Raw genomic sequence first — 26,025 nt, 5'->3', positions numbered from 1 at the left:
GCTTAAAAGTGAGCACCAGAAACCATAGGAACAATTTGCCAAGGGTTGTGATGGATTCTCCATTGGTGACAATTTTTAAATAAGATTGTTATAAAAAAAAAAAGATGCTCTAAGAATAATTTGGGGGAAGTTCTGTGGCCTGCATTATATTAGTTGATCACAGTTATTCCTCCTGGCCTTGGAATCTATGAAGTGTTAAGAAGGAAGATGAGGGAGTTTGAAATTGTGTTGTAAGATGCTGCTCTTGACTACAGAAACACTTGTGTCCTGTGGAAACCTTTTTTTAAAATACCTACAACTTTGGGCTTGCCTTATAGTTCACCCTGGTGATCCAGTTTTAAAATCTAAGCTGGAAGCAAGTTCACACATTTTCCCCTTCCCTCAATTACTCCTTTTTGAATAGTACCAAGTTCATGACGAAGCATATTACAGGGTCAAATGGTATTATTATTGTACATGGCCAAGTGCTCTATAATGCAATCTGTCTATCACAGTTCATTTGTAGCACTATTCATTTCTACAAAGAAATCTGGGCTGCAATGAAAGGTCACTTACGCTAAACAAGTCATGAAGATTGATGGTTAAAAACCTTTCAGAATCAATCACATTTGTTAAAAATCATGGATAAAAGGTATTTCATCTATGCAACTTGAGTCTACAAGGGCTCTTACTCTTTATTCATGAAACAAATAGAAGCTTGGATTTGGACTACACATTCACATTTGTTTTCTAGTTACCTTTTACATAGCTTGACTCTTAGGATAATTGATTCCTCTACTCCTCCCAATGCAAAACAAAAACCTAATTTATTGGTTTAGATTCGCCTGAGGACACAGGACAATTTTATGATCCAGAAACAGGCTACTTTCATCCATAGAAACTACTGATAACATAACTGTGATGTTATTTTGTGTGTGAAATTGATTAAAGCTCTGCGATTAACTATGCATTCAGTGTTACCTGAAAATATACATGATGTCTTGCTTGCAATTTCACCCACACCACTGTATTAAAACCAAGCTAACTTATCCCTTTGCAGAATAGTCTTATTTCCTAATACTCTACAGTGGGCAAACAAAGTAAAACTGGATAGGTCTTTATAATTAGAATGCTCACAATCAGATTCACTTATAATTTTAAAAAGACTCATCTTTTCTTATGATAGGAATTTGACAAGATTCAGTGTGTCAGATGAATCTTGCGAGTATAACAAAACATAGGAAGGGATATAACAAGAGAACTGACTCTTTCCTTCAATTTTTGTATGCAATTTTTATTGCCCAGTCATAAAAGTGCTTAAAGTAAAGAAGTCCTGATAAGCAATGGAAACTAGCACGTTAGATAAGAGTTTATACAAACCTCAATAATTATTATTCAAAATATCCCCTTGGGCAACATGCAATTTGTAGAATAACAGTCTTGAAAAGATACCAAACATTTTTCTTATACTTAGTTACTATACAGTCTACTGCTCTGAATGTGTAACAAATGCTGTAGGGCTGACATACTTAGTACAGAAGTAAAAGTCCTTAGCTGAAAGAGGATACACAGTCTAAAGTGGTAAGTCAGTAAACAGAAATAATGGACTATATTTCTATCTATGAAGAGTTCTATTGACGTGGTGCTAAATGTTTACACTAGCACATCTGTTTGTGGGCTTGGAACCCATGCGGAAGAGACTTGGGTATGTGGTCACTTGCAAACTAGGAAAGAAGGCAGAGGGAAAAAAATTATGGAAATCTATAAACATATTTTGGTGGGTCCTTAAACACTTTTTCTGATAGCAGAGCACACAAATTGAATTTCTCCAAATTTAGAACCAAACTATATCATCTACATTTGAATGCACAAAGGCCACTGCACAGATTGCCCCATGTTGCTGTACAAAACGATAGGTGGCTCAGATACCTCTCCAGCAACATTTCCTGCCTTCCTCCAGATTCCAAGAGGAGTTCCATGGGTCCTGGGATACAGATAGAGAAAGGGTCAGGCTAGGGGAGACAGTTAATTCTCTACCAACCCAGCATGGACCAGGATGAAAAAAAAATAACATTCCCATCTGTTTATATGCCTTTTCCTTTCCTTCCAGGAGAAACCACACTGCTTGGGTGCCGGAACTAGAGCTTCCAGAGACCTAGATGCAGCACTGAGGTATATGATCTCCACAAAGATGCCATTAGCCTTTCATAAGAGCCTTTTCACAGCTTCAGCCTATTTAGTCAATCCTGTGTATTGCTTTTATATCCAAACTTCTTTTCTGTTTATTAATATAGATATAAAAAGTATGGAGAAATACCAAATGCAGTCATTCAAAACCTGAAGCGGGGCTGACCTTTAGAAATCCCCTCTTCTAGAAAAACCACCCTCACTAGCCACACCCTGCCAATAACAAACAAGATTCTGGCTCCGGGAGTCCTTTTCCACAGCAAAGAGCTTTATCCCCTTATTTCCTTCCAAATAAAGCAAAAAATCAAATCCTGTTTAGTAGAAACAAAAAATAGTAAACTTTTGAGATTTTTTTTTAAACACTCGTTTCAGTGTTCTTTCTTTTTCTTCCTTTTCTCCCCAGCTGGAGCAAAACTAAAAGGTTTTTTACATGTAGCTGAGGAAACACTCCTGTTCATCATCAACAACTGACCCTGATGTATGCCAGACACACACTGGCTCTCTTTCTCTCCGAGTTGTCCCCAACACACTTTGATTAGTATGAATTGCCAAATGTGGCTATAACGTATATTCATAATGTAGATGCTACAATTAAATGAGTTTCTCCCACTCACAATAATGCACCACCGGGTCCCTGCCTGATCATTTAGTATGTTTCCTACGACGAGCTGCTACAAACATCTTTAGAATCCCCTGTCACATAACTTGCTCATCATGGAAACTTCCACTCTGTACCAGCATCGCACCGGCAATGATGCCAAAGACATTTTACAATGATTTTGTCAACAACTCGGCAAAGGCTGTGCAGAGCCATCACTCTCTTTAAATATTAAAAGCAACCCAACCATACCATGATTATTTCATCACAAGGCTTGAAAAAAAATAACTGTATAAGAGACCAACTCACACGGCTGCTGTCTTTCCCACTGATCAAGGCTAAACATAGTCGTGGGAGGTGATGAAAACTTACCTCCACAACAACAAAAAATTTACTTGAGAAATATGATCTCAAAAATCCCATGCAAGGACCTCCTGGTCTTTAAACCTGACAGCAACACTTGGGAGGTGGTTGTAATTTAATAAGACTTAATTGACTCAGGTTCTAAAAATACCCTTAATACAAACGTTTAGCCAGACTAACATCTGTCTACAGCTGTGCCCTCGGCCAAGCACTAGGTAAAGTCAACGTCCCCAGTTAACATGTATTTGTATTTTTCCCCGCGGAGGAGTGAGCGCGCCAGGAAATCACTTACCCAGAGATGAGGGTTTCCTCTTCAGCTATTTCACTCGTTAGCTTTTAAAACGTGTAAGTGTGGTTGAAGTCGTACCCCCCCGCCCAACACACACACACACCCTCACCCTCCTGCTCCGCCTGGTGCCTAACTCCTGAGTCAGTCACTCCTCCAGCCGGTGGCTGTGTCTGCCTGTGACCTGGATTCCCCCCGCGCCCCCACCGGGAGCCGCAGATACAGCAGCAGCGTGGAAAGGAAGGGAAAGGCCAGTGGCCAGGCGGCGCACACAGGAGGGCAGCGGCGCTGAGCCTGCCCCAGCCCTGCGGCGCTAGAGCGGGGAAGCCAGGCGACGGAAAGGGACCGCGAAGTGCGGCCAAGCCAGAACGGCGGGAGCCTGCGAGGATCCCCCGCGCCACGGCCGCCCACGCCCCAGCACCCCGAGGGCGGGCGGGCAGAGCCGAGCCGAGCCGCTCCCTTTCCTGACCTGCCGGAGGGGGCTGCACGTCTCAGCACCCGGCCTCTCGTTCTCGCTGCGAAGCTATAAAGCCCCAAACAAAGCGCCACCGGATTATGTAACGCGCAGCCCCGTGCATGGCTCCGCTCTCCCTCCCGGCGGGGAGACTTTGCGTTTGCAATTCCCACCCCGCCGCTGGGAGCTGGGCATACGCAGCGGGGGAAAGCAGAGCGGACAGGCCAGGTACGCCCGGGGTCCCACGGCCAAACGCCTGAGACTCACCTATCTCCGCCCGCGCCTCCCACGGCACGTTGCAGACCACTTGTGGCTATGCGAGCTCTGCGCGGCCCTAGCTCCCCCACAACTCTCGGGCTGGGCTCCAGCTTCCTCCTTTCCAGCGGACAGGGAAATAACCAACTACCTGATCTACACCAGGGAGCCCCTCGCCTCCCTGCAGGGGGCTAGATTGAAAGGGCAGAACAACGTTCACGGCTCATCTCTCCACCGCAGATCCTGCTCCCCCCTGAAAATCAGTTATTCAAATGTTACCCCAGAGAAGCATCCGGCCCTGGTTACGGCATCTTTATGGGACTAATTAATACTTACCTCGCAAGCAGCTGTATGTATTATGAGACTCTATTTAGTCAATTCTTGTATTACCCTGTCACCATGCTGTATAAGGGATATTCGAGTTTTTTAAAAATACCCTAATAAAGTTTTAAAATAATAAGAGAAAAAATAAATCAATTATAGCAATTTAAGCACTGTCAGAATTCCCCAGATAGAGCTAAAATTGTGATTATCAGAAATGTTTCAAGGAGAAAAGGTGTACACAAAATGTTTTGATGGGATCTTAAATATTTTTTTAAATGTATCCGAGGCTTAAAGAAACATCAGGTCTGGCATTTTACTTTTTTAATGTCTCACAACTGAACAGAGATCGAGCTGGAGATACTAATTAAGACTCCTATCCTGCTGTTAAGGGACGAATAAAAAGAAATCGTACCGATGAAATCATAACTAAATAACTTTGCATAGATCTGCCAGCTCCTCAGCAATCCGCTACATAATACTGCCAGAGCCGCACTGGAGGAGAATATACATTCCTGAACACTCAGCGGCTACAGATAGACAGCAATAAAATTGCGATTATTACTTGTAACTGCCTCCCCCTCCCCCCGAAAGACACTGTCATGCATGGAACAGTAGAGATTAGCCCCGTCCGATTTTCTTTAGTACAAACATATAATCTAAGCGCTATTTCACATACTGCGGGATTTTTCTGGACTGTTACAGTGAATTTCCGACCTGTGTTTCAGAAAGGTAAAACATGTTCACAAGTGCAATCAACTGCTTAGCAACTTTGCCATCTCGTGGCACCTCTTGGCGGGGAGGCAGAGTGTCCCCGTCTGAGTCTGAACGATGAACCTTTGCTTTAAGGCAGCCTGAAGTCGCTGCACCTCCTACAGGTGCACGATGAAGGATATAAGGGAAGAGGATTCTAATTGTTGTATCAGTGGCCCCTGCTGGCCAGCTGATGAGGAAGTTTGAGTATGGGACAAGGAGACAGCTGGAGGGCCTATGACCTAGGAAAGTCACCGTGGCGCCCAGTCATGCCGTAGTACTGCAAGACCCCAAACCAGGCTAACTTATCTTCAAATTGTGTAGCTAGTCTAGCGCTAGCCCTGCACTGGAGAATAGGCACGTTATTCATGAGAACAGTCACAAAGCTGCTAGTTCTGCAAACGTATCTACAAACGCTTTATTCCAGCAACGTTTATTTCATCAGGCTATTATAACTGTATTGAGCCCAAAGGACAATGAATTTATGCTGACAAGTCCTTTGCGTCTAGTTGTTTTTTATATATAATAAACGGGGCTATAAATAGAGCGCTGAATTTCTTTGACCGGAAGCTAAAAAACACCTGGGTATTCTGTCAGAACACGAGGAAATGTCCCAAGAAAACTTTATTGCAGGTTTTAGCACGCAGTTCCTCTGCCCAGTTTGTGTGGGCTAATGTTTGCTTGGTAACAACAAATAAGGTTGTTTGAAGATGCAGGACAGTGGCTTTCAGTTGTGCACAGAAGGAATTGCTGTAGAGAAAATGACAATACTGTACCAATACTGATTCCTTATATACTAAAGAGGGAGGAGAGGAAGGTCAGAGTGAAAATGGGTCTAGCATCTTCTAAATAAAAACCCACTTTAGTCAGTAAGGTGACATCTAAAGTAATAGGTATGAAAGAAACAACTATTTTTAAAAGTAAGATTGGTTGTTTTCCCTGAAGAAACTATAGGAATGTTAAACTCTACTTGCAATTATAAATCATTTAATGCAAATCATTGAATCCAAACAGAAATTTACAGACTCACAAGGATGTCTCATTTTGCCAGGAATGAGTCATGTACAAATAAAATGAAATCAACCAAGAAAAGAACTCTCATACCATGTGTATGTGGGTGATGCTTTGAAAAACTCCTGAATATTTAAATTCTACAGCAGCCAGCAAGATAGATGTGTGATGAACCGGCCATAGTGAACGCTGGTAATTGGACAGTAACCAATCAATGTTCATTCTATCTATCCAACAGCAACATCAGTTTTTTTAGATAGAAAAGATGGATGAGGTAATATCTTTTACTGGACCAACTTATGTTGGTGAGAGAGGCATTCCCAGCTCACACAAAGCTCTTCTTCAGGTCTAGAAAAGAGTGTCACAGCTAAATACAAAATGGAATAGATTGTTTATCATAAGTAGTTAACACATTTTCCAAGTGCACAAAGCACATACCATATATATTTGTGTTAGTCCCTATGATGCCACAGGATTATTCATTGTTTTTAAAGTTACAGACCTTCTGAGACATTTTTCAAGGGCCCATTCAAGGTGAAGGGGTCCGAATATCACCTCTCATCACAGGCGGAGAAGGAGAAGAAAGGCAGCTGGGTTGTGGGATGTTTGTGGGTTACACCAGTGGTTCCCAAACTTTCTTATACCACGGAATGGCAAACCCATTGGCGGACTGGTAACATTTTATTTGCATATTTACATATGCAGATAAAATTTTACTGGTTTGCCAGGGGGCCTCCGTGAACAGCCAGCTTCAGCAGGGGCAGCCACCCACCATGTGGAAACTGCCGGAGCTGAAGCCGGCTACTGTGTGGCGGCTCAGGGAGGTTGGGGTGTACCCCAACCCTGGCCCCCAGAGCTGCTGCAAACAGCAGGCTTCAGCTCCCACAGCCGCTCACTACGTGGCGGTTGCTGGAGCTGAAGCTGGCTTTGTGCCGCAGCTCAGGGGGTTGGGTTGTACCCTAGTCCCAGCCCCAAAAGCTGCTGTGCACAGCTGCCTTCAGCTCTACCAGCTGCCACAGTCCAGCAGCTAACTGTTTGTGGCCTGCCACCAGTTCACAGTCCGGCGCTTGGGAACCACTAGGTTAGAGAATGTATAGACTGTTGTAATAAGACATACATTCAGTGTCTATTCATTCCATGATTTTTAGTGTTTAGCAAAATTATGAATTTAAGCTCCCAGGCTCATCTTTTGAAAGTGTTGTGCAGGTTACCTTTAAGAGTGAGGACTTGATAAAAGCTAAAACCCTCATATCACTAGCGGGTGAACACTTTTCACAAAGAAATCACTCTATATCTGACCATATCATTTCCTTGTGAGAGTTAATTTGAGAATTCAGTAATTGTCTGGTTTCTCCCATGTAATTGTGATTAAGTATTTAGTACACATGGGCCATGTCTACATTGTGCTTTCTTGCGCAAGAACATATGCAAATGAGGCACATTGATGAATATCACCACACCTCATTTGCATACGTAATGAGTCGCTATTTTGCACAAGGAGCTTTTGCAAAAGAAGGAGCAGTTTATACTGCAAAACCCCCCTCTTGCACAAGAGCCATTCTGCCTGAAAGTAAGCAGCAGAACGGCTCTTGCGCAAGAGCAGATTTTTGCACAAGAAGGAGCAGTATAGACTGCTCCTTTTTTTGCAAAAGCCACTTGCACAAAAATGGTGGCTCATTAAGTATGCAAATGAGGCATGGCGATATTCATCGCCATGCCTCATTTGCATATGTTCTTGCGCAAGAAAGAGCAATGTAGATGTAGCCTTAGTGAGGTACACCACACCTTGTAATATTCATATGTAGGACCCAGGGACCTTGAAAGGTTTGTGGTGAGGGTGTTGATCATTATAGCAGTGGAGATATATCTGCAGGTTTTGCATACAGTTCTGTCAGGCCTTGTCTTCACTCTGCAGAAGATCGATACTGCCGCAATCGATCTTCTGGAGGTTGATTTATTGAGTGTAGTTAGTTAAGACTTGCTAAATTGAACTTAGAGGGCACTCCCCGCCCCCGCCAGTGGCTGGTGTTCCTGCTCTTGTGACGAGTAAGGGAAGCCAACAATAGCGTTTGCTCCCGTCGACCTCCAACTGTAGAGACGATGTCATGCTCAGTTTAAGGTAAGCAAACTCCAGCTACGTATTCTACATTGTGTACCTTAAGCTGAGCTTCTGGGTCTAGTGTAGACCTGGCCTCAGAGTCTGGTGCTGCTATGAGCTAGTGTATCCTTATCTTTAGAGGACTTCTTTCTGAGGAGTTTGGAGACCAGAAAAGATTTTTTTCAGGATCGGGTTCCCAACAAGTATGAGTTGTAAGAATTGTTTCATAGTATCTTCTGTGGGTTCCACTGTGGGGACAGCAGATGACAGCTAGGGGTATGTGTTCAGGGACGGGGTATTTCTGTATTGAAACAAGTTCTCTCAGGTATGTGGGTGGCCTGTTCCACACCGTGATCTAATTCTCTGATGGAGCATCTGGCCCTATTAGTAAATCAAACAAAATTAAATACAAAAATGCAAAATGATATCATTAATAATTTATCTCTTTATTTAAGGTTTAGCTAAAGACATGAGTTAGGGTGAGTTAAGGATGAAGTTTTCAAAACAAAGAAACAAAAAAATTCTAGCCCTATCTAAGAACTCCAAGAACTGGCCCCAGCGTGTACATATCTTAATCTGATTCTGCGACAAACCAGTAGAAAATCGCAGATCATGCAGCTCCACTGAACTAGGTTTTTCCTTGGATGACATAAGGTTCCTTTGGGTATAAAAGCTTTCTTCCTGCCCTCACAATCTAAAGGGAACACCTGGGGTTTGTTTTTTACTTATTCTGCTTGTGTAGCTCCCATATCTAGTTTCTTTATGGTAGGTTTGTCCATTGGCAATGTCCTCACCTTCCACCCTCCGCTGCTCTTTGTCTCGCTTATTCTGGACTCTCAGTCATGACTAGGATCAGAAAATAATTTCTTACTAGGAGTTTCCTGCCAAATCTGCCTCTAATAGAGTTTGACATAAATGGGTTTTCATCTTCCTTACAGATATTACCCACCCCATGTACTTTGGTTTTTACTCGACTGTTTGTAATACATGCCAATAAAATTTGATCCAAGTAAGTAGCCAGGTCATGTGATCTGATCTCTTAGTGAACATTTTCTGAAGGGGAGAAAGTCTTAAATCTAATGATATCTACAGGTTAAAGTCTTGCCATTGGATAAACACTCATTAGGCAACACGCAGTAGATATGCCAGTCAGTAGATCAATGCAGCTATCAAGCAATGAATGCTAACCTGGGCAAGTTTAGCATGTATCGTTTAGCCTAAATAAAGGTCTATTTATTTGTAATGAAAGTTGTGGCCAATCTCATCCTAAAAGATGTGTAATAAAATTATCATGGCTAACACTTTGAAAACATAATGGTATTATCTGGAGGACAATATCTATCACTCTTATTTAGGCAAAACTTCTATTATATTCTACAATACTAGCCCTAAGTGATATCTTCAATTCCCATCATTCTATACATTGTTATGCATTTTACTTCAGAGGACTGGACAATCTAAAAATAATTTTATGTGATATTATGATTTTATTTTTGCAGAGATTCAGTTCTATTCTATCGTCAGCAATTTCAGGGGAAACAAGGTGTTTGTAAGTGAGAGGGAGAGAAATGAATGAAAGTTAAATAATAAGAAAGGAACCAAGAGAGAAAGAAACAAACCTAAAAGTCCAGTTTAACCTCGAATGCACACTACAGATCACCCCACATTTAAACAAAAATCAGATTTTCATCTTGCATGCATATATGCACATCAGGAGATTTTTCAAGTTATGCAAGGATGCACATGACAAATAGGTAGTGTGAGGTCCTTAGAACTAAAAGAACAAAAAACAACAAAAACCAATAAGTAAAAGGGAAGATGAAGGGAGAAGAAACATTACATTATTGATCAAATTAAAGTTGTGGTTTTCAAATTATCATTATAAAGTAATTAGGGGGCCGTGCCCCCTGCATGCTACGCTCACCAACCCCCCTCTCTGTGGGGGTAGACAGCTCCAGCTCTCCCTCCAGCTGCCAGGAAGGGCCAGGCTAAGGCGAAGAAACCTTGGCCAGCCCCAGCTCTCTTCTCCCAGCCACCACAGGGGTTGGGCTGGGCTGGGCTGGGCCGGGTCGATGCCTGGCCACACCAGCCCTGGCTCTCTCCCTGTGGCTAGCAGGGGGTTGGGCCAGGCCAAGGCTGTGCCATCCCCAGCTCTTCCCACTTGCCCCTCCCCCTGACCTCAACAGCCTCGGCTCTCTCCTCCTGGCAGCCATGGGACGGGGCCCAAGGCCACACCAGCCCTACATCGGTCCTACCCTCTTTGCCCCCTGCCCCCCAGCGTCACCAGGCCCAGGTCTCTCCCTGGCCTCTGTGGAGGGCCAAGCCAAGATGTGGCATCCCTGGCCAGCCCGGCTCTGACCCCTGCCCCCAGCTGCTGGGCAGGACCAAGGCCATGCCAGTCCCAGCCCTACCCTTTTTCCCCTCCCCGCCTTGCCAGGCCTGGCTCTCTCCACCAGCCACTAGGGGTGTTGAGCTGGGCCAAGGCATGGCCAGACCTGGCTCTCTCTCCCCTTGACTGCTGGGGGGTTGGGCCGGTCTGAAACTGCAGCTCAGCAGGCCCAGCTGGAGGCAACGTGGCTCCTGCTTTCCCTCCCCCTCTCCCAAGCATGGGGGAGGATGGTGGCCATGGGACTGAGGGCGTAGGGAGGGCTGAAGGACACAGAGTGATGCAGGACATCACTCTGTTGTCCCATAGGAAAAACTTTTTTATATATATATAGAGAGAGAGAGATGAGTTAGACAGACTTTGTCTTGATAGTATGTCTGTACAAACAGAGGCAACATTTCACGTTTAGTAATAATTTGCACACATTCTTGGGCAGTTGCACCAGTTTTACTGGAAAAAGATATGTCCATCAAACACCCATCCTGTTTATGAATAGTGCTATGAAATCATTATTGTTAAATTAGACAGCTACCAGTCATGCATTTCTGAAGGGTCTTTTGACTTATGGATCTTCTCTCAAGGACCACAATCCTGAATCTGATCTTACAGCACTGTGTAACAGGAATGAGTCAATTTAAGCGTATAGAATTCATTAAGTGAAAGAAATGGGCACAATCTCTCCAAAGAGTCGCTCTCCATAGATCTGACCCAATAGCGAGAGAGCTCACAAATATTTTGAAGCAACTGAAATTGTATAAAATCATCCAACAAGGACTCTACCCAGTGTGAGTACAGATTCACCTCTCCGGGAGGCTGGATCAAAGTACACAAGAGACTAGATATTATTCATGAAAGTTTGCCAATTATGCAGAAAAGGAATTGAACTAGTCTCAAGAGAAATCCACAAATCTGGGTGACCAACTGGACAACATCAAGGGCTTTAGACCTGCTACCCCTTTTCATAGTAAGTATTAAAAAAAACAAAGAACATTACACCCCTTTCAAGAAAAAACCGAGCAAGAGCAAATCAAGATCACTGAAAAGGCAGATTGAGCAGATGAAACCTGTACTTTTACTGACTGAATACAGAACCCTTCTCCCAAACCACTTTGGTGTCAACTGGAAGATTACTGCTTTGTAGGCCAGTTGCAGTTATAATCTTGCCGCGGTGAGGGAGCATGGGGACCAAAAAACTTATGTAGGAAGAAATTTGATTTTGGAGACCTGACAGAACTTTCCTGGAAGTTAACACTAGGTTCCATTTTCAGTCCCTTATCCGTAAGCTGGAAGTATTCTGAAGGCTCTAAGTGGGTAGATGTATTGTTGGAGAGGTGGGGCAGCTCATATGACTCTGTATCAACCTGCTCTATCTAAATGAATATCACATTTGAAGAGGGGGAAAGGAATATAGAAAGATCCCAGGTGATTTTCTTTCAATGTGCCTCTGTAGCATTCCTTCTGACACCCAGGCTACGTCTACACTGGCCCCAAATTCCTTCAGGTAGGAATAAGAGATCCTCCGGAAAAGGGCTTTATTGCGGAGGATCGCGCCAGTCTAGACGCTTTTTTCCGGCTTTTCCCCAAGCCAGAAAAAAAGCGGCAGACATGTTTATTTAAATCCGCGGGGGATATTTAAATCCCCCGCGGATTTCCCTATGCTGACTTACCTGCTTGCATCCCTTTTCTGGAATTTGGGGCCAGTGTAGACGTAGCCGCAAGGTCAGAGATCCCATGGTGGAGCTGAGGGTAGATGACTTGTTTTGAGAGGCAAGAGTCTGGCATCTGCACACAATGTCCAGCCCAGCATACTTGGTGCATGAGGATCATTGTTTCAATGCTGTTGACATTGTGTCAAGTAGCAACATCACTACATTAATGCCAGCATTCTTGCTGGAGCCAAAGGATCTTCCAGTGGCATCATTGGTGGTACCTCCCCAGACTCTTGAGGTGCTTTCGATAAGTTGCCCAGGTTTTGCATCCACAAATTAGTTTAAGAACAACATTGGTCTTGTAGACCTGGATCTTGGTATCCTGCCATAGGTCATGGTCCATGAAAACATACTGAAGCAACTTTCCAAAGGAAGCACTTGTGCATTTGGATCCTGTATTGGATCTCACTGTCAATTTTTCATTTTGAGAAAAGTTGGCTACTGAGGTAGCAAAAGGGCTTATTTATCTCTAAAGTCTGATCCTCAGTGGTGATTTGTAGGGGTCATGTGCAAGGCTTGAAGCAAGCTGACAGAGCACTTTAGTCTTCTCAATATTGAGTGCGAGTTCTAGTCTTCAGTAAGCTTGTGTGAGGAAATCTAGTATGGACTAAAAGTCATTCTGAGTGTACGTGAGGGAAAAACAGTCATCAGCATACTGATGCCCCGATCAATAATGGATGATGCCCTGAAGACTTTGGACTCTGGGGCTGTGTCTAGACTATAAAGAAAAGCCAGAAAAAGATACGCAAATTGCGAACCACAATTTGCGTATCTTTTTCCGTTTTTCTTCCAAAAGAGGCTTTTCCAACATTTGACCCATCTACACGGGGCCAAGTGTTGGAAAAAAAGGCCTCTTTCAGAACATCCCTTCTTCCTCGTAGAATGAGGTTTACAGGGATGCCGAAAAAAAACATGTCTGCTTTTCCGACGTTTTTTTTTGGAAAAGCAGACACATTCCTTGGATTCGACAGAGCTTTGGTATCCCAGAAAACTCTGCAGTCTAGACGTACCTTGAGTGGAGATGTCGAAGGAGCTGCCCATCCATTCTGTATTGAATGTCAACTCAACTGAGCAGGTTATTGTTTTATCCCCTGGGTAACCCCAGAGCTCTCAGACATTGTGAGGTTCCCAGAACTGTAGCCGCAGTGGTGGTGGATACTGAAACCCCTTGCCCTTCCCTCTCCCCTCCCGGATCACACTCCACTCACACTGCAGCAGCAAATTATTTTTAGTAGAAGACAGGGACAGGTCATGGGCTTCCATGAATTTGTGTGTATGGCCTGTGACCTGTCTATGACTTTTACTAAAGATAACGGTGACAAAATCTTAACCTTGGTTATACCTTTCTCTGATAGATTGAAGAGCTCATTATTAAATATTTCTTTCCCACATAGATGCTTGCAGAATAATATCAAGTCACCCCTTATTTTTTTCTTTATTAAACAGATTGGGCTCCTCGAGTCTGTCACTGTATGACATGTTTTCCTCTAATCATTCTCCTAGCTCTTCTCTGAACCCTCTCCACTTTATCAAAATCCTTCTTCAATTGTCATCACCAGAATAGGACACTGTATTCCAGAAGCAGTCATAGTGCCAAATAAAGAGGTAAAATAACCATTCAATTCCTACTCAAAATTCTCCTGAAATCATTTACCCCACTGATAACAGCTGTCTAAACAGGGGCATCGGTAAGCCATCAAATAAATGTAAATATTTCTATTTACTTCTGTATGCAAACCGTACTATGTAGATAACACAAGTAATTTTGATTTTCACCTAAATAAACCATCAAAGGCTCCACTATTTTACAGTTATTTGGTCATCTAAAATCCATTCATACAAAAATTAGGAAAATACAAGAGGCAACAGCAATGACAAGTTGACTAACACCTCAAGAACCACTTTATTCAAACCCACCATTATGCAGTCCTTTCCTCTGTACTAAGAAATTACACACTGGAGTCATTGCAACAGTTAGATATTTTAATTCTTCAGGACACAACTACACCAGCAAAACATGATAAAAATGATGGATGAAACAGATAAGCACTGCTTTCCCTGGGCAATTCACATTGCTGAGCTAACTTCAATGTGGTAGAACCTTGTGACTGTTAGCTCACCCACTATAATCAGCCAGCTCTTCCTCAAGGCAAAAAAACTGTCAGATATGTATTTAGATGTCATGGTGATGGATAAATCACACATGCACGTAAGAAGTCAGATCAACACACACATTTAGGTTTGGGCTTGTTTTCATAAGGAGTAAAAATGCAGAATAAAATCCAGTTTAGGAGTTCTGTGAGGATTTCAGGGCTATGGAAATTGTGATGGGATACGCCTTATTTTTATTATCTGTATTTTTCAAAACAAATACTTTCATATCTTCTCACTGAACTTCAGACATGTCAAAGGTACACATTTGTTCTTGCCAGAGACTAAATTTATAGAAAGTTTGTACTTTAAAACCCATTTTTGAGTAACGTAAAAAGAAAAATCTTTGAAAGTCTCATCTGATACAATCACTTTTTATTGCTCTAATTTAAAAAAAATGAATTTTTACCAAAAATGTCATTGCAAAGTAGATTGAAAGTACTTGTTCGCCCCGACTACAAAAATCACTGTAATAATGAAATGATCATCTGCACTTTGGATGGAAAATATTTCTTGAGAACAAATGGTTTATTTACTGTTAATTATAGTACCATGCTCATCATTCTACATTAAACATGCCTCATTAATAAAATATAATTCAGTAATGTTTTTATAACATTTCTGCTTCAATATCTTCTTTTCAGAACTCTAATAGATCCTCCAAATGAGCTTTATTAATCATTGATGGAAAATTGGCAAAACCCTACTGCATGCTTTGACAACCGTTCAAAATGTCCAATTAGGTCAAACCAAGAAAGCTTTAGAAACCAATTAGAACATGAGTTCTAAGCCAGGAAATCTCATTGTACTTTGACGCAAATGCTATTCTATAGCAAAGAAAAGCAAAATATGCAAGGTCATAAAAAGTACTGTAGCTGAAATATCAATTCTATGCACAATAGTCAGCCATTCCTTGAATAACATGCCATTTAATCACAGATTTTTATCATTGTGGAAATGTCATTAGCTACTTTATTATGATACATGAAACTAAATAGTTTCTTATTATCTAAGAAGATAGCATTTACTCCGCATTAACAATTTTGTCAACATCCTAAATTTATTGCACTAATACCAAGAATTTTCAAGTCTAGACATTGAATTTCATAGGCTCCATACGTCACCTGCTAATGTACAAATGCAGAACAACAACACTGTTGAAAATATGATGCAAGAAATCTTGGCTCAAACAGTATTACCTATGTTAGCTCATCAATAAAGACAGTTTACACATAATGTTTATGCAATATGTCTCTAGATAGTGCAAATAGTGTGGGATAAAGCAGAGAAACTGCCTGTCAGCACAACAGGGACTAAGGAGAACCTTTGGACCCAGTTGGTCCCACCCTATTGTATCTGCAGCCAATGCCAGGCCTGGAGGAAGTAGAAAAAGAGAGAGCCTGGCCCAGTTTATGGCTGACTGGTGAAGAGGCAGAAGCTAGCTATTGCCCTACAGAAAGGTCCACTAGCTTGCCAGCCAAGGCAGCCATCAGGGAGCACATTTGGTTTCCCAGCCAAGGAAGGCAGACCTAGGAGCCTCTGGCAACTGAGGTAATTGGGTGACTGCAGCCCAGAGACATTGTGGTGGTTTGGCTCCACCAAACTTACAGCTACCCCTCCAAAGGAACCTGGAACTGCAGGAGAGTGCTACTGGAGGCAACCAACTCCAGCAAATTGTACTACACATGTCCAAAATTGAAGGGATTCTGTTAGGAAGTACCCCAGAACAAGTAGGGAGTCTAAATCCATTGAACGGCCAACTGTTCAGGGATCAATTCACACAGACCCTTGGGCTGGAACATGGTGTAGTAGGAGGGCCTGGGTCTCCTTACCTCCACTTCCTGAAAGATGAAGTTTTCTTGACCAGGAAAACAAAAGGCCAAAAAAATCAGGTGCACCAACCAGTAGGCCTACTGGCCCTCCAAGCACTATGTTACAAAGTGCTAGTGGGTTGCTGGAGAATCTAAATCTGAACATCTAGATTACAAATTTATAGCTCCGTAGCTAGAACCTTGAAAGACCGAATAAGCTGATATGGGTCAGCCGCATGTGTTTTAGTGCAGTGTAGACATACTCTTACTGCCAGAAGACAACTCTCACACTTGCTCGAACGAATCACTCCTCTATCTGTGAAACAGTAATAAGCTGTAGTCACAACAATCAGCAACTAGAGGGAAACAAGGTCTCACACACAAGCTCACTATTATTTTAGCATTATTTAGTTTTACTGCAATTAATACATGTTCTGTTTCCCCACTCTGTCATTCTGCCCTTAGGTTAGCATTTTGTAAGACTTGCACATTCCTGCAGTCACTGGCTCTCAGCCTTTGCCACAGCTGCTTTGCCCTGCTTGGCAATATTTTCCTTGTAATTCCATACTAATCTTTTTTTTTATGTTTTCTCCAAATCATCCCTCTCTGCAGTATCTCTTACTGGAATTTCAATTTTTGCTCTGTAACATTTTGGCGTTAGATTAGAGAAGATCTTCTCTCAGACGAATTTGGATTGGCTATTTTTCCCTAGCTTGTAGACTTTTTGCACGGCTTGACAACAGCCCTGAGCACCTTTACTATTGCCTATGTCAGGTTGTTTCATGATTTATCTGTGGTGATTTTATCTTCCACGTCTTCACTGGTCCAGAAAACATCATCCAGTTAAACTTGGATAGCCTGGCTATAGCAACTCTCTGAAATTTTTGAGCTTGCTTTTGAAACTTAACTACCATCAATTTAGCATTTGACTGTTTCTCATCCATATTTTATTATCTTCCATCATCTCCTCCTTACTAGAGCACAGAGAATCTCCATTAATAGATCCTTTCCTAAGAGATGTCTCTGTCCAATCCATGTGCTCTTCAGCACCTGTCAGCAGTTTTTAAACTAAGGGCTGGGGAAAGCCATATGACCTTTTTAAGTGCCAGCAATTTGGTTCCATTTTGTTTTAGGTGGAGCCTGTCCTTCCTGTATAGGTTTTACCAAAAAATTCCCACCTGTCACAAAAATTTCTCCAGTTCCTAATAAATCTGAACCCCTCCTCCTTACACCATCATCTCATCCACCATGCTTTGAGACCCTGCAATTCCGTCTATCTGGCCCTGCGAGGGGAACTTGCAGAGAATAATTTCAGAGAACACTACAATGGAGGTCCTGAACTTCAATCTCTTACCTAACCACCTAAATTTGGCCTCCAGGACTTCTCTCCTCTCCTTCCTTCTGTAATTGGTATCTACATGTGTCCTCCCCAGCATTACATAGAAGTCCATCTAGATACCTCAAAAGATCTGCAATCTTTGCACCAAGCAGGCAAGTTACTATGTAATTCTCCAAGTCATCGCAAACCCAGCTATTTATGTCTCTAGCGATCAAATCCCCCATTACTAATACCCGTCTCTTGCTAATAACTGGAATTCCTTGCCCCAGAGAGGTATCTTCAGTGTGAGAGGGTACTACAATATCATCTGGAAGGAGGGTCCCTAACTATGAGATAATTTCCTTCCACTCCAGTTGCGTGTTTTCCTTCCCTTTCTTCACTTTAAATTCATTGACACAATGACAGAAATTTTGAACTTTGCAGACCAGCACACTTATGTGCTTTAAGTTCTTAGCTATCAGACCAATGAGACTTATTTCCCTTTTGAAAGCTTCTCTATTTAAGAGGCTTATCAACCACAGCGCTGTAGAAGCTGAAGATGTGCAGTGTTCCTCTGCAACCTCTTCAGTCTCTCAACGCTACAGCAGTGCACCTGCCTCCTTGTACATAGACATCTCTTGCCTACTGATACCAGGAGTCTACAATGTAAAGGGGAGTACACATGACTGCCCCACATGTATCTTCTGAGTGGAACTTTCTCCCTCACCTCCCTTGGTCATGGCAGTCAGTCATACTGGCTCCTGGTGTGGCTGGGGCCATTGGAATGGGAAACATTTGCCTCCGGGCCCAGCTGAGACCAGCTCCAGCCTCAGGTAGGCAGAGACCAGGTAACCACTCCTTACACTTCCCCCAGGAAACCCATCCCCACCCTGCAATCTCCACACTCCATCAGAGTTACCTGCAGGGAGCGGGGCTCTGTCCTTCTCCTGCTCTGCCTCACCAGCATTTTCAGAATCTGTCTCCAGCAGCGGGGCCTGGATGGGGAGTGGGACAGAGCCTCTTCTCACATATCTGAAGGAGACTTCTCAGGGTTGCAGCAGGGCGGGGGAGGTAGCAGCATCCATTTTCTGCCCAGGCCCAGCTGCCAGGGACTGGGGCTGATCAAACAGGAAATGTGCCTGGAGGAAGAGAGGGTTCCAGCTAGCTCAGCCCCTGTCCCCAGCAGTTAGGCCTGTGCAGCAAGCTGTCTATTTTGTACCCATCCCAGCTGGGCTCTTGCAGGCAACTGCTGTGCTGCACAAAGCAGCAACCCACAGTGGCTGGCATAAGAACCAGCTGGTCCTGCACTTTGTGCGCCTGGGCCTGGCTGCTAGAGACAGCGACCAAATGTGTTGAGGGCAGGCACAGTGGGAGAAGGACAGAGCCCCTCCTCCTTTCCCCACCATCTAGCCAAAAAGAAATCTGGGAGATACTTGACCCTGCAGCCTCCCACCACTATGCATCACGTATGCTGGTGCAGCGGCATGCAATGGCGCTTGAGTAAAGATGCCACCATGTCAATGGGAGGGTTTCTCCCATCCACATAGTTAATCCACCTTTCTGTAGGGTTGCCAGGTGTCCAGTTTTGAACCAGACAGTCCAGTATTTGAGCTTTCTGTTTGGGAAACAAGTTGAAAAAATATAAATGATAAAATATAAATGTCCAGTATTTTCTAAATAAGATGTAATGTAGACTGTCATGTAATGTCAAGTGTGTCCGGTATTTTTGTTGAAACCATCTGGCAACCCCACCTCCCTGACAGGCAGTAGTTTTGTCAACAGGAAACTCTCTCATCAGTATAGTACTGTCTAAACAAGGGGTGAGGTTGGTATAACTACATTGTTAGGGAGGGTCATGGATTTTTCACAGCCCTGAGCAATGTAGTTATGATGATATAGGTCTAAAGTGTAGTCCTGGCTTCAGCACCTTGCTGTATTTTCTTCCTGCCATTGTTTTTCTGGAAATAATTTTTCTTTAAAATATACACCTCTAACCTCATACATCCTACAAATGACATTGCTTTTCTCTTTATCAAGATGGAGTTTTGGTGTGACCAAGTATGCCCATTTTAAAGAAAACTTCCCACCTTATATTCTGCAACACCTGAGACCTGCTATAGTATATACTTTATGATGATCAACTTTCTACCATTTAAATGTTCTACATGACACTCCAAAATACAGGGGGAACCATTTAGAACCTGAGAAGAGCACTCTCTTCTAGTCTGAACATTGCTTTTCTAGCATCCAAAGCCAGATGACTAGTATATTAAATATTTTTATCCAGATTAGATTCCTCTTTGTTATATAGAAACCATCGCTCAGATATTCATAAGCATCTCTAGAGCACAAAGACCACATTTACTCTATTTTGCCATTGGCTTCAATAGGAGTAGGGTCTGTCCCAACTGGAGAAAGATCGGTCTTAACACAAAACAAACGACTGGGAGTCAAGGAATCTCATTTTTTCCCCGCAGCTCTGACACTGATTTCTGAGGGACTTTGGACAAATTACTTCATTTCCTTATGATTTCAGTTTCTTCATTAATTTTCTTCTTCATTCCTGTGTCTTATTTCAATTATTCAGATATAATTACTAGAGAAATACACTAGTAAAAATGTATTATTGCCAAAATGTACTGGTTTGGCCACTGCACTCACCAGGAGGCCATTTGCATATATATTTTCAAATGGCAACTGCTTATCCTTCAAACCCAGTGATATGCTATGTTATTATATAGAGATTGCAAAGTATACTAATGAAAAAAAAACATTAAGGGCTTAATTTGTTAAATGATCACAGAGTACTACCTTCAGAGATATAACTTTACATTTACATGTTGGTCTGTGACATCAATTTTCAACTGTTTTTCAAAATCTGTAAAATGATTATCTTGTTCAGCCACAACTTTCAGTTAAAAGTAACATGCCAAACAACAGTAGGGTGCTTTGCAAGAAGGCACTGATATTCCACTAAATTATATGTGGTATCTTAGAATATTCAGAAAAACATATTCTACAAAAAGGTTCCTCACATTTGAGCAATTTTGTTTACGGAGACAGTCACAAAGAATAAAAATATTTGCTAAACTAAGACATTTGGAGAAACTAAATGTTTTAGATCCCTATACTACCATTAACAAAACCCCAACATCAGTGATTTATTTCAGAAATTGATGGGGCAGGCAGAAGCCACACAATCATCAGGAAGCTGAAGGAAGTAAACAATCTCTCGTAACATACTTATCAAATGATTCTACAAGCCAGTGAAAAGCAGGGTTTGATTTTAAAAGAGAGGCAAAAGGAGTTTTTCCACTGGTTCCTGCGATGGGATCTGCCAGGCTTTCTCTGCTCCCTACAGGAAGCATCAGCTCCCCAGAACTCCCCACACATGGAAAATCTCCTCAGGCTGGACAACCAACAAGAGGCCTAGAAGAGCTGAGAGGAAAACCAGCAGGCCAGTTAAGAAGGCTTACTTTCTTTTGCTCAGGAGTACACCTACCATATTTTCCGGCGTATAGGGCGACTGGGCGTATAAGACGACCCCCTATCTTTTTAATTAAAAGATAGGGTTTCATCTTATACCCCAGCGCCCCTCCGCCTCCTTTGCTCCCGGTGTCCCTGGTCTGCTGGAGATGGTTTCCTGGTCTGGTGTCCCTGGTCCGCGGAGGGGCTCCGGAGGGGGGGCAGCCCATGCGCGCCTGGGATGCCCCGCCGCCGGCTTCCCCCGAGGCTTTCAAAGCCGTGGAGGGGCTCCGGCAGCGGGGCATCCGGCGTACAAGACGACCCCCGATTTTTGGGGGATGTTTTTTAACTTCAGAGGTCGTCTTGTACGCCGGAATATACGGTACATGAGACGGGGACAAGAGAACAACTGTAGGCTAACCCAGATTCAGGCCAGTGCTTTGGCCAAAGAGTGCTGCAAAAAGATGTGCGCATTGGGAGGAGCAGTGGGTTGCAATGCCAGTGGAACCTGAGAAGAGCGCCCCATAACACTGCTACAAGAACCATTAGAGAGGAGAGACATGGAGTCCCACCTGGGAGGAGGCCAAGAAACTAGCCAAAAAGCCTCCCCTAATTGGACATCAGACAGGATATTGAGTGAGATGGACCATTAGTTTGATCCAGTATGGCTGTTCTTATGTTTCTGCAGTGGGAAGCGAGGGCATGCCGCCAATTGTGCCCCTCGTAGAGTGTGAGTTTTGTGAACTGTGGCTTTGTATATGGTGGTTGTAGTTCCAGTAGTACTTGGCAGGCTGAACAATGACAAGGCACTCAGACTCTGGGTGATCCTGAACTCTGATCCAAGAGATCCTATCCTACTGGATCTTGAAGAGTACTGGGTCATCTTCTCGCTACATGTGACAATGTATCCAAAGGGGCATTCATATCTACCACCCACCATGAATACATTTGAATACAGGAAATCAGGCTGTAGGATTTCAAGTTGCTGTAACCCCCAACTTGCTATGGGAAAATAATAATCAAAAGGATCTGCCAAAATTCTCCTCACTACTACTGTCTCAGAGACTGCAGATGTCATTCCAGACTTAGTGTCTGACATCTTTCTGATTCTTGTATCCAACATTTGTGGTGGCTCATTGTAAATCAATAAGACTCTCAAACCGTGACAACTAGACAGGAAGACTGGGCTGCAAACTGTTTTAGCTCCCTCACCCCACCTGAGGGCTGCGTCTAGACTGGCAAGATTTCGCGGAAATACTTTTAACGGAAAAGTTTTTCCGTTAGAAGTATTTGCGCAAGAGAGCGTCTAGACTGGCATGTGCCTTTGTGCAAAAGCATCAGTGCTCAGTATAGACGCTCTCTTGCGCAAGAAAGCTCCGATGGCCATTTTAGCCATTGGGCTTTCTTGCACAGGAAATTAACGTTCCTGTCTACACTGGACCTCTTGCACAAGTATTCTTGCACAAGAGGGCTTATACCTGAGCGGGAACATCAAAGTATTTGCGCAAGAAGCACTGATTTTGTACATTACAAAGTCAGTGTTCTTGCACAAATTCTCGTGGCCAGTGTAGAGAGGCGGCAAGTTTTTGCACAAAATCTTGCTAGTCTAGACGCACCCCAGTAGTTTAAATGAACCACCTCAGGGCAACGCTCTTCCCATCACTGAGTCAACAGTGCTTGATAAGATCTTTGATCTGGTTCTGGAACAGCACGGAGATGACAGATTTAGAGAGATGTACACACAACTTACATTGGTTAAATGACTTGTGCAGAAGGCACAGGTCTCCCAGTTTCCGCACTTTGAAGAACAAAATTATTTACTATGTGGGGAAGGACTCCCATATAGGTGAGAGATGCCTCCAGCTCCTGGTGCCCCAAAGCATTTGAAAAGAAGTATTATGACTACCATGCTGCATCCCCTTTGCTAGTCATGTGGTCAGAAACAAAACCCTAGAAATGGGCTGTAGGGCATCACACTATTACCTGTTAGGGACTCCGTTTGACCATGTAACAGACCATACACTCCTTACATGGCTGCAGGCAATGAAGGACAATAACTCACATTACTCAGTGGTGTTTAGCATTGGAATCCTATTCTTGTTATGCAGCACATCTGCCAGGTTTACAAACTTATTTTCCCAAGATAATAGCCTTATTGTGGAGCAAAGAGATCAGGCCCCTGGACCTGTTCAGTGAAGACACATGTGTGACAGGAACCATCAGGCCTTCTCTGCTTCCTGCTGATGTCATCAGCACCTTGTCCCTCTCCCAGTCCAAGTAAAATCCACTCAGACTAGAGGGGGTAGCGGCAACCAACAAGACAGGAGGAAATATTGACCAATCAAGAATCAGCAAGCCAGTTAAGGCTTGCTTTGCTCAGCAGCACACCTGATGAGTCTAGAAAAGAGTAACTCAGGCACAGATGCTGCAACTAAGTGTTTGTGTATGAAGATCCCTCACCTTTTGTTTAAAGGCATAGACAGACAAATCCTGAATTGCTGATTGTTAGAGATGGATGCCAAGCTTAGTGCACCTTTCCCCAAACTCTGTAAAATAAGGCAGGGAGCACCTGTAGTACCACAGGGCAATACAAGAGTAGCCCTGTCCCTCTCCCCCCCCACAGTCTCCCCTTGCCACTAAATCACCATTCAGGTGCATTGTTCCCTTCTACCAAGAAGCCCTCCCTCACCTCTTTTCTGACACTAGACTAGAAAGTGAGGGTGGCCTAACATTTCATGCAAGGACAAACTCTAGCACTAAGGCGGCCCTGAATAGGAGGGCTGGGTGCCAGGATCACAGGGCTGCTCTCAGCCCAACAGTTCACATTCTCCTGGGGGCAGGTGCACCCTTGCTATTTGCTGCCTCTTGCTGCAAAGTTCTGAGGAAGGCAGCAGGGATCCCCCAGGCCAGCAGTGGCTACAGTTATTGCAAACAGGCAGTGAAAGAGCTATAACGTCTGCTGAGCCTGCAAGGGCCCGCGCAAGGAACCCAGCCCCCCCAGACAGCACTTTCTCTGACCCGGGGGAGGAGCAGCCTGCACTTCAACCCTCCCCCTCAGTTGTAGGAGTCTAGTGCGGCAGCTGGGCAGAGTCACAGCCACCCCTTCGCCCTTGAAATCCCAGAGCAGAAAACAAGGCAGCACGCGGAAGGGCCTTGCCACCCCCACCCTTTGCAGGGGCTTCTGAACCACTTGTGGCGCCTGGCAGCTCCGCGCGCCTCGCCCCCCGGCCGGCTTGCAGCGCCTTCTTCGCACGCCCCCGCCGCTCCCCCCTCCCCGCCCTGCTCTGTGGGTCGATTGGCTGGCTGGCTGGCAGCGCGGCGGGGGAGCTCTCACCTGACAAGCGCCAGGCTGCGCGCGGCGGGCTCCAGCGGCGTTTCCCAGCCGGAGAGAGAGGCGGGCTGTGTCCTGAAATAACCCTGCAACTAGGGCAGCGGCGGCGGGGGGAGCTAGCAGGGGCGGAGAGAGAGGAGAGGCACAGCACGGGCGGGAGCCGGGCTCGGCTTCGCTTTCTCTTCCTCTGGGCATCGCCCCGCTGCTGCAGATGCCTAACCCGGCCCCCTGCACCGCTCCGCGCGCCGGGACCGCGCTGCCTTCACTTGCTTCCGCAGCACTTTGCCCGGCGGGGCAGGGGGCAAGTCAGAGGCGGGGAAAGGCGCCGGGCTTGGGAGGCCTGTCTCTTTGGGACAGCTTTCTAGTCACCCTCTGCGCTTTGCCGTCATGTGCGCTCCCTGTCATGTGGCCTGATCTTTTAATCTCATTTCTACTGCCGACTGTCCAGCAGGCCACACTTTTTGGAGGGTCCCCCAAATCACAGAAATCCTCAGGTACCTACACTTGATCCTCCTGATCGCTCTGTCGCCCGAGACACAAATGGAGTCCAGAGATGCCGGTCAAAACATCCTGGTGTTACAGCTGTGTGCAATGTCCCTATGGCTAACACGCGACGTTGATTAACTTCTGTGTTCCGGTGATTATCGGGCAATTACAGGTAGTTACTAGTTTATAGTCAGTGAGCATTTTCCTCCTCATCTGTGAAATAGCGGTAATGATACCGACTTCCTTTGTAAAGCACTTTGAAATCTAGTGATGAAAAGTGCTATATAAGAGCCAAGTATTATTTATTTGGAAGATGACTGGTGAGAGCAGTGCTCTGTGATCTGCATATAGCGCAAGTACTTGCCACAGAGCGAGGAGGGCTGTAACTTGGAACTAGCAACCAGGGTCGAAGTGCAGAAAAGCCTGTGGAACTCAGTTCATGCTGACACACCATGTCCTGTCCCTGCTGATCGCTGTGTCTTTTGTCCCTTCCCTCCGAGGTTGCACCTCTGCTCTCCTCCACTTTCCTTTGGTGACTGTTCCATCCTTCTTCCCACCCACACTGTTTCTCAACACTTTCTCTTCCTATAGGCTGCTTCTCATTTTCCTCCTCCTTTCTGGATTGCTGATTCCCTTTCACTTTTCTTTTGGCCTCTGGTCCTGTTCCCTCCCCTTTGGTAGATGTTGTCTCCCCTGGACATTTCCCGCTTATCCTGCTAGCTCCCACTTTACTTCCTTCTCTGGTGGCTACTCCTTTGCCTCCTTCCCTTACTTCTCTAGTGACTAAAACTTCAGCGAGGTAGCCAAGTTAGTCTGTACAGCAACAGCAAATAGACTGGTAGCACTTTAAAGACTAACAAAACACGCAGATGGTATCGTGAGCTTTCGTGGGCACAGCCCACTTCTTCAGATGAAGTCATCTGAAGAAGTGGGCTGTGCCCACGAAAGCTCACGATACCATCGATGTGTTTTGTTAGTCTTTAAAGTGCTACCAGACTATTTGTTGTTTTTAACATTTTCTCTGGTTAATCCCACATTCCTTGTGTTTTTCTGCCTGCTCATT

The 26,025-nt window shown here is 44.2% G+C and overlaps 1 protein-coding gene across 8 annotated transcripts in view; it reads right to left on the bottom strand.

Moving 5' to 3' along the window:
• Window positions 1-25,435, bottom strand: part of THRB (thyroid hormone receptor beta) — a 293,517-nt gene extending 268,082 nt beyond the window's left edge. Inside the window, exon 1 of one of the 8 annotated variants that reach the window (XM_075922048.2) lies at window positions 24,480-25,435. The gene's annotated coding sequence lies outside the window, so the exon portion shown is untranslated. Of the gene's footprint in view, window positions 1-3,419; window positions 5,808-24,479 lie in introns of those variants that run through there. The other 7 variants (XM_075922041.2, XM_075922039.2, XM_075922046.2 and 4 more) reach the window with 7 other exon arrangements.
• Window positions 25,436-26,025: the final 590 nt, after the last annotated feature.

This window comes from Pelodiscus sinensis, chromosome 2 (genome assembly GCF_052426305.1).
Source record: "Pelodiscus sinensis isolate ZL-2025 chromosome 2, ASM5242630v1, whole genome shotgun sequence".
Classification (NCBI taxonomy): domain Eukaryota; kingdom Metazoa; phylum Chordata; order Testudines; family Trionychidae; genus Pelodiscus; species Pelodiscus sinensis.
Note: the sequence above shows the minus strand (reverse complement) of the source record. Positions and strands in the feature narration are given on the sequence as shown.